The sequence below is a fragment of the Podarcis raffonei genome, chromosome 4 (genome assembly GCF_027172205.1).
Source record: "Podarcis raffonei isolate rPodRaf1 chromosome 4, rPodRaf1.pri, whole genome shotgun sequence".
NCBI lineage: Eukaryota > Metazoa > Chordata > Lepidosauria > Squamata > Lacertidae > Podarcis > Podarcis raffonei.
Window position 1 is genome coordinate 17,261,261 of NC_070605.1, and position 6,000 is coordinate 17,267,260.

Below are 6,000 nucleotides of genomic sequence, written 5' to 3' on the forward strand. Positions count from 1 at the left end.
GCAAATTGAAGGGAACATGTAATCAGCCCTACTGGGTCTTCAAGGACTGGAAGCAATGTTCTATCCAGTTCAGCATCATGCCTCCTACAGGGTCTGGCCAACCAGATACCTCTGTGGAGCTTATAAGCAAGGAGGAAAGCAATTGCCGTTGCTTGATGTTGCTCCAAGCAGCTGCATCCAGCAGAATGCTGCATTTGAAAATCTCCCACCCTCTGTAGAACTCATACCTAGGGTTGTAAGAGAGCATCAATTTCCGTTCCAGTCCATGTTTGTCACATGCAGCACTGTGTCTGTTCTGCTGCAGTTCAGCTTCCAACAAAACATGATTTGGCTTGCTGTCCACCATCACAGGATTTTACATGATGACATTATAGATGTATGATCTGCATTGTTTTATTGCTGCTGTTGCTGCAGGTTTGTCATGGCCTTTGGCTAGAGCAATAAACTTTTACTAATTGACTTGTAGGATCTGCTGTACCTTCTTTTCTTTTTTTAGTAGGTCTAGCTAGCAGAATCAGGTGCAAAATGGTGGCTCAGCTAGGTAGACATTCTCTAAGTATTAAGGAGCATGATGTCTCTGAGCACATGCTCAGCACATGGATATTGTATTAGATTTGTTATTTGACTTTATTAGATTTTTATTATTATTATTTATTTATTAGATTTTTATTTTATTAGATTTTTTATTTGATTTATCAGAATCAAGCTCACAAGTCCTTTTACACACAAGTCCTTTTACACAAAAATCCACTCCTGGGTTCCCCCCAACCATTAATTTCCAGGAACCTAATTTAATTTTCTTAATTGTTGCCATTGCTTGACAATTATTGACGATCTACTGCAAATCACCCAGAGATCTACTACACAAGATCCCAAGCCACCTTCTGCCCAGGTCTGCCCTAGATCAACAAGACAGATGCATGAATAAAAGTGTCTCATAGCACATTAATCCAATATCAGTTCCTCCAGCTTCTGTAAATTGTGTACTCACACTTTCAAAAAGCTTTCAATAATGTCCCTCACCAAAGCATCTGGAGTAAGCTTAGCAGTCCGAGGATAAAGTATAGGTCCTCTTACGAGGGTAAGAGGATAGGTCCTCTTATGGATCAGTAACTAATCTAAGGATGAGAAAGCAGAAAGTAGCAATTAGTGGAGTGAGTGACAAGGTTTATTGAGAACACCATATTGTCAGAATGGTAAGTGAACAACGAAACTGGGAGGAGCTCCAAAGAGATCTTTGCAAACTGAATGGGCAGGAAAACAGCAAACAATTTTCAATGTTAGCAAATGCTAAGTGATGTACATTGTACACTTTCCCCCATAAAACACAGTGTGTGTGTGTGTGTGTGTGTGTGTGTGTGTGTGTGTCCCAGCCAAAACTGCATGGCGAAATCAAACACATATGCAATCTGATTGATAGCTATGTTCTCATCCACATATAAGTCCAGGCCTTGCAAATGAGGTTGATTCCCTTCCGAATGCATTCCCAATTTTTCTCCTCCATCCCTACTGTAGAGTATACAAACACAGGGGTTTTTTTAAAAAAAAAAAAATATTTGCACTGTGCTTGCTACCGGAACGAAAACCTGCTTGGCATGCCAAGATGAAACATTTCTCTATCAATAGCTAGAGAACACACAAACAAATTCTAAGGCCACGTCTACTCCAGGGAAATCCGCGCAGGTCAACTGCACGCTGGCTGCCTGCCCTACCATTTCAGCGCCTTCCTTTGTGGATTCCGGTCACATCTCCGCTCTTTTGATAACTCTCTCACTGAAAAGTCACCTTGCATGCTTCTTTCAAAACCTTGCTGCTTGATTCTCCCTTTTCAAAAAAAAAAAAAGAGCCCCAAATAAATAAATAAAAATCCCAAATCTATTGCTAAGCTCATTTCTAATTTTTTCCCCCCTTATTTGTTTGCGGGCGAATTGTGCTGGCATCCAAAAATACAGGCGCGTTAGGTCTATAAAAAAGTCCGCCGGCTATTTACATGACAAATCTTATGAGCCCTGAGAAATAGCAGGGAAGAAATAACCAAGGGATTATGTCAGATGAATGGCTAACCGATATACATTGCTCAGACAAGGAGCGTCCATTTCCCAACCCCTCCGGTTCATTTCAAATTCATTTTGCTGATAAGAAACATGAGTGCATGAGAGTCGGTGGGAATGTGACATAATACGTCTGCATCTGCTTTTCATCCAGACAAAAGACACAGGAATGAAAAATGCCGCACGTTAGCCACAGAACAGTAATCTGTTATGCTAATCGTTTCACCACTGTCCTCTAGAAATCCGCTGTTTGTCAGCTCCTAAGCACAGCAGTTAGTTCTCTCCTTGCCATGGGTGTGTTGGCAGGCTTGACCCTTTAGCCCACATTAAGCCCGTAAATTTATTGGACTGTTGATTGTCAGGATACGCTCAAAGTCCAGCCTTTGTTTTTGTTTGTGCTTCTAGAGAGGCACAGCCCTTAATGGTTTTTCATAAAGGAATCCATCTTGCGATTCCAGTATCTTAGGTCAGGTTCTAATATCCCTTGCTGCCCCAGGAGGGAGGGCTAAGTATTAGATTATCCAGGGATCAGCAAACTTCTTCAGCAGGGGGCCGGTCCACTGTCCCTCAGACCTTGTGGGGGGCTTGACTATATTGGGGGGGGGGGAGAGAATGAATTCATATGCCCCACAAATCACCCAGAGATGCATTTTAAATAAAAGGACACATTCTACTCATGTAAAAACACGCTGATTCCTGGACCATCCACAGGCCGGATTTGGAAGGCGAATGGGCCAGATCCGGCCCCAGGGGCCTTAGTTTGCCTACCCATGGATTATGCAGTGGTTACTTCAAGACTGGGGTGAGACCTTGCCAGCATATAACACGTGCGCTCAGAGACGACTTGCACTGGTTGCCAGCTTGATGCCAGGCCAAGGTCAAGAGAGTGTATTCAGAAAGGACTCATTCAGGTGTCCTACATGCAAGGAAATGAAATTCCTGCAGATCTGTTAAGGTTTTTAACAGAGAACAACTTAGGGTTTATGTACAGCGGTTGCAATTGGGTTGAACCACAGGTGATACAGGTTACACGGAAAGGGGGAGGATGTTACAATATTCCGTTCCACCTTAACAGATATGTGGAATTGTTGTATGTCACATGTCTGTTTATATCCCAGCACAGCTTGCTGGGAACTTCTGTTGTGTGTATACCTTTTGCCTATGTCTGCTTGCTTGGACACGAAGGGGAGAAGACATGTTTTTCCCTTTGTCCTGATGCTGAATAAAATGTCTGTACGTATGCTTTACACAGCCTCTATCTGCCCTTCTGTTGCAAAGGGGCTTTTTTGTCTGCTGGTTTGCGTGCTCAGCTTCTGAAAGTTTCTGAAGCTCAAGTCACATTTACATGCTGATCCAAGGACCAGAGATCGACCAGCTGCCGGCCGGTGGGCTGGAGCCAGCTGGGGGCCTTCCAATTGCCCCTGTTCCCTTGGACGCATCCCAACAGTTACTTGGGACCAGTTTACCTGTGAGATTTGCTCCCCACCATTGTTACAGATGCCACATAATACCCTTTCTGCATTTCTAACCACTGGGTCATTTAGTGTGGCAGCACCTGCACTTTGGAAGACACTGCTTATTGAGATCCGGCAAGTGCCCAAGTGTCCCTCCCTATTTTCCAGGGAAAGTCCCGGATTTACAGAAGTCGTCCCGGCAGTGGTGGAGGAAGAGGAGTGCGGGGGGGAGCACACCGCCCCCGGCAGCATGATCCTGGTGGGGTGCCATCGCCGCTGCCCCCTCCTGCCCGCACTGGGCGCCACGCCACTGCGGGCGGCGCACCACACTCTCAGGATGCTCGCCACGCCTCTGTGGGCGGTGCGCCATGCCCCCGGGACGCACGCCAGCCAAGCCCCCGCCTGCTCTCCACCCCCCGGTGCCGAAGTATGAAGCTCCACCACTGCGTCCCGGTTTCTGATATGATCCTGGAATGCCCCGTTTTCCCTTAGGACATCCCTATTTTCATCGGAGAAAGTTGGAGGGTATGGAGTTCTCCGACCCCCGAGCCATCTGAAGCCAGCCCTGTATAGGGGCGTTTTCTTGTTTTTTTAATGTTTCATTATGTTTTTTTATACATGTTGGAAGCTGCAAAGAATGGCTGGGGAAACCCAGTAAGAAGTGTGGGGTATAAATAGTAAAAATTTTGTTGTTGTTGTTAAATAGGCTGTCCCTATTTACATTTGAGAAATGTTGGAGGGCATGGGCGCCTTCAGTACACTCTTTTGAGTGTGTGCTTTAAAAAAATCTGTTTTAGCAAGCCTTCCTAGACATGTAGAATGTTGACACGTTCTTTAATCAATTTTCTTTTAGCTTATTGTTGATTTTAATTGCTTTCTGAAGGTTTGTCTTTTTTTGTCTTTTTGTAAACCACTTTGAGGTTTTTGAGGTTTTTTTAAAAAAAAACAAGCCATCTACACTAATAAAATTAGTAGTAGTAGTGTTGAGTGGTTTGAGTTAGTTAATTTGGACTATTGGTATCCAAAGGGTCTGAGAGATAGCCTTGTTGGGAGTGGGGAATCCCATAAATCGAAAATATCTAGGGGGTCTAGAAGAAAAAGAAAGGTTTTTTTGCAATATGGTTTGATTTCTTTTCAATTCTGAATAAGGAGGTATATGGACTAATGGTCCTCCCGGTTTATGCTAAAGTATGGGTTACATGAAAATACAGCCAATAAGATACTACACACCCATGATCTTTTATTTTATTTCATCATATTTTATTTTTGTCATTCGTATGGTGTATACATGATAAGAGACCAGGGGAATTAAGATTAACATTTTTGTTTGATCCACCATGCATATTGGTAATTACCACGGTCTTTTCTTTTCCAGATATGTAGAAATATTTGTCCAACAATATTTTGCAGTACTCATGTTCCATGTCTGCAATGATACTGTATAATGCTTCACTTTGGAATCTCCTCCCTCTCCTCTCTTTTTCTGTAAAATTCCCCTTTTCTTATATCTTTAAAACTTCCATTAACATATATAAAAACAAAATAGTAAGAAACCAGGACCATAAATTGGACCATCTTTCTGTCATTTGTTCTCTCACAGCAACTTCCGCATTCTCCAAAGGCCTTGCATTGCTGAGTAGTTTATTCACGAAAGCCTATTTTTTTAATTTAAAAAAAAATCACAGTAGATTTAAATGAAGTCTTTTTTATTTATTTAAAAAAATGCACTTGAAAATTAAAATATAAATTATTTAAAGTGGTTAATAATTAACTACATTCAGCGCTTTCCAGTTGCATCAGATCTGCTTATTTGAGAGAGCTGAAAAGCCCCTTTAAAACATACAAGCCACGTCCACCAAGGTTGTAGATGCAGAAAGCTTTGGAAAGAAGCGTGGTACCCAAAGGAACAATGACCCGCTCCCATCTTCTTATATTCTGATCAATGAGGGTAAAGGCGTGCGAGCAAGGGCCATGCCAGTTTGCTCCATCGGTAGGGTAAAGCTTTGTTTTGGACTGTACCATTTCAGGGGGAGGGCTATCTGAAGAGTTTTGGTTGCTTCCAGACAACCTTGTCACTGAGCACTCATCCTAATTTGTCTGTAGGGCCATCTGTCATGGATGCTTTAGTTGAGATTCCTGCATCACAGGGGTTGGTCTAGGAGGTTTCACTAGATGACTCTTGGAGTATCTTCCAATTCTATTATTTATTTATTCGTACATACATACATACATACATACACCACCCATCTGGCTGCCACTCTGGGTGGCTCCCAACAGAATATTGTACTACCAATTTTACTGTATGCTTTTGGAACATGGACCACTTATGAACGCCATCTCCAACTCCTCGAAAGAATCCATCAACGGTGTCTTCGTAAATTTTTCCACATCACTTGGGAAGAAAGGCAAACTAATACCAGCATACTGGAAGAAGCAAAGATCACCAGTGTCAAAGCAATGATTCTTCAACATTAACTTCGTTGGAGTGGTCATGT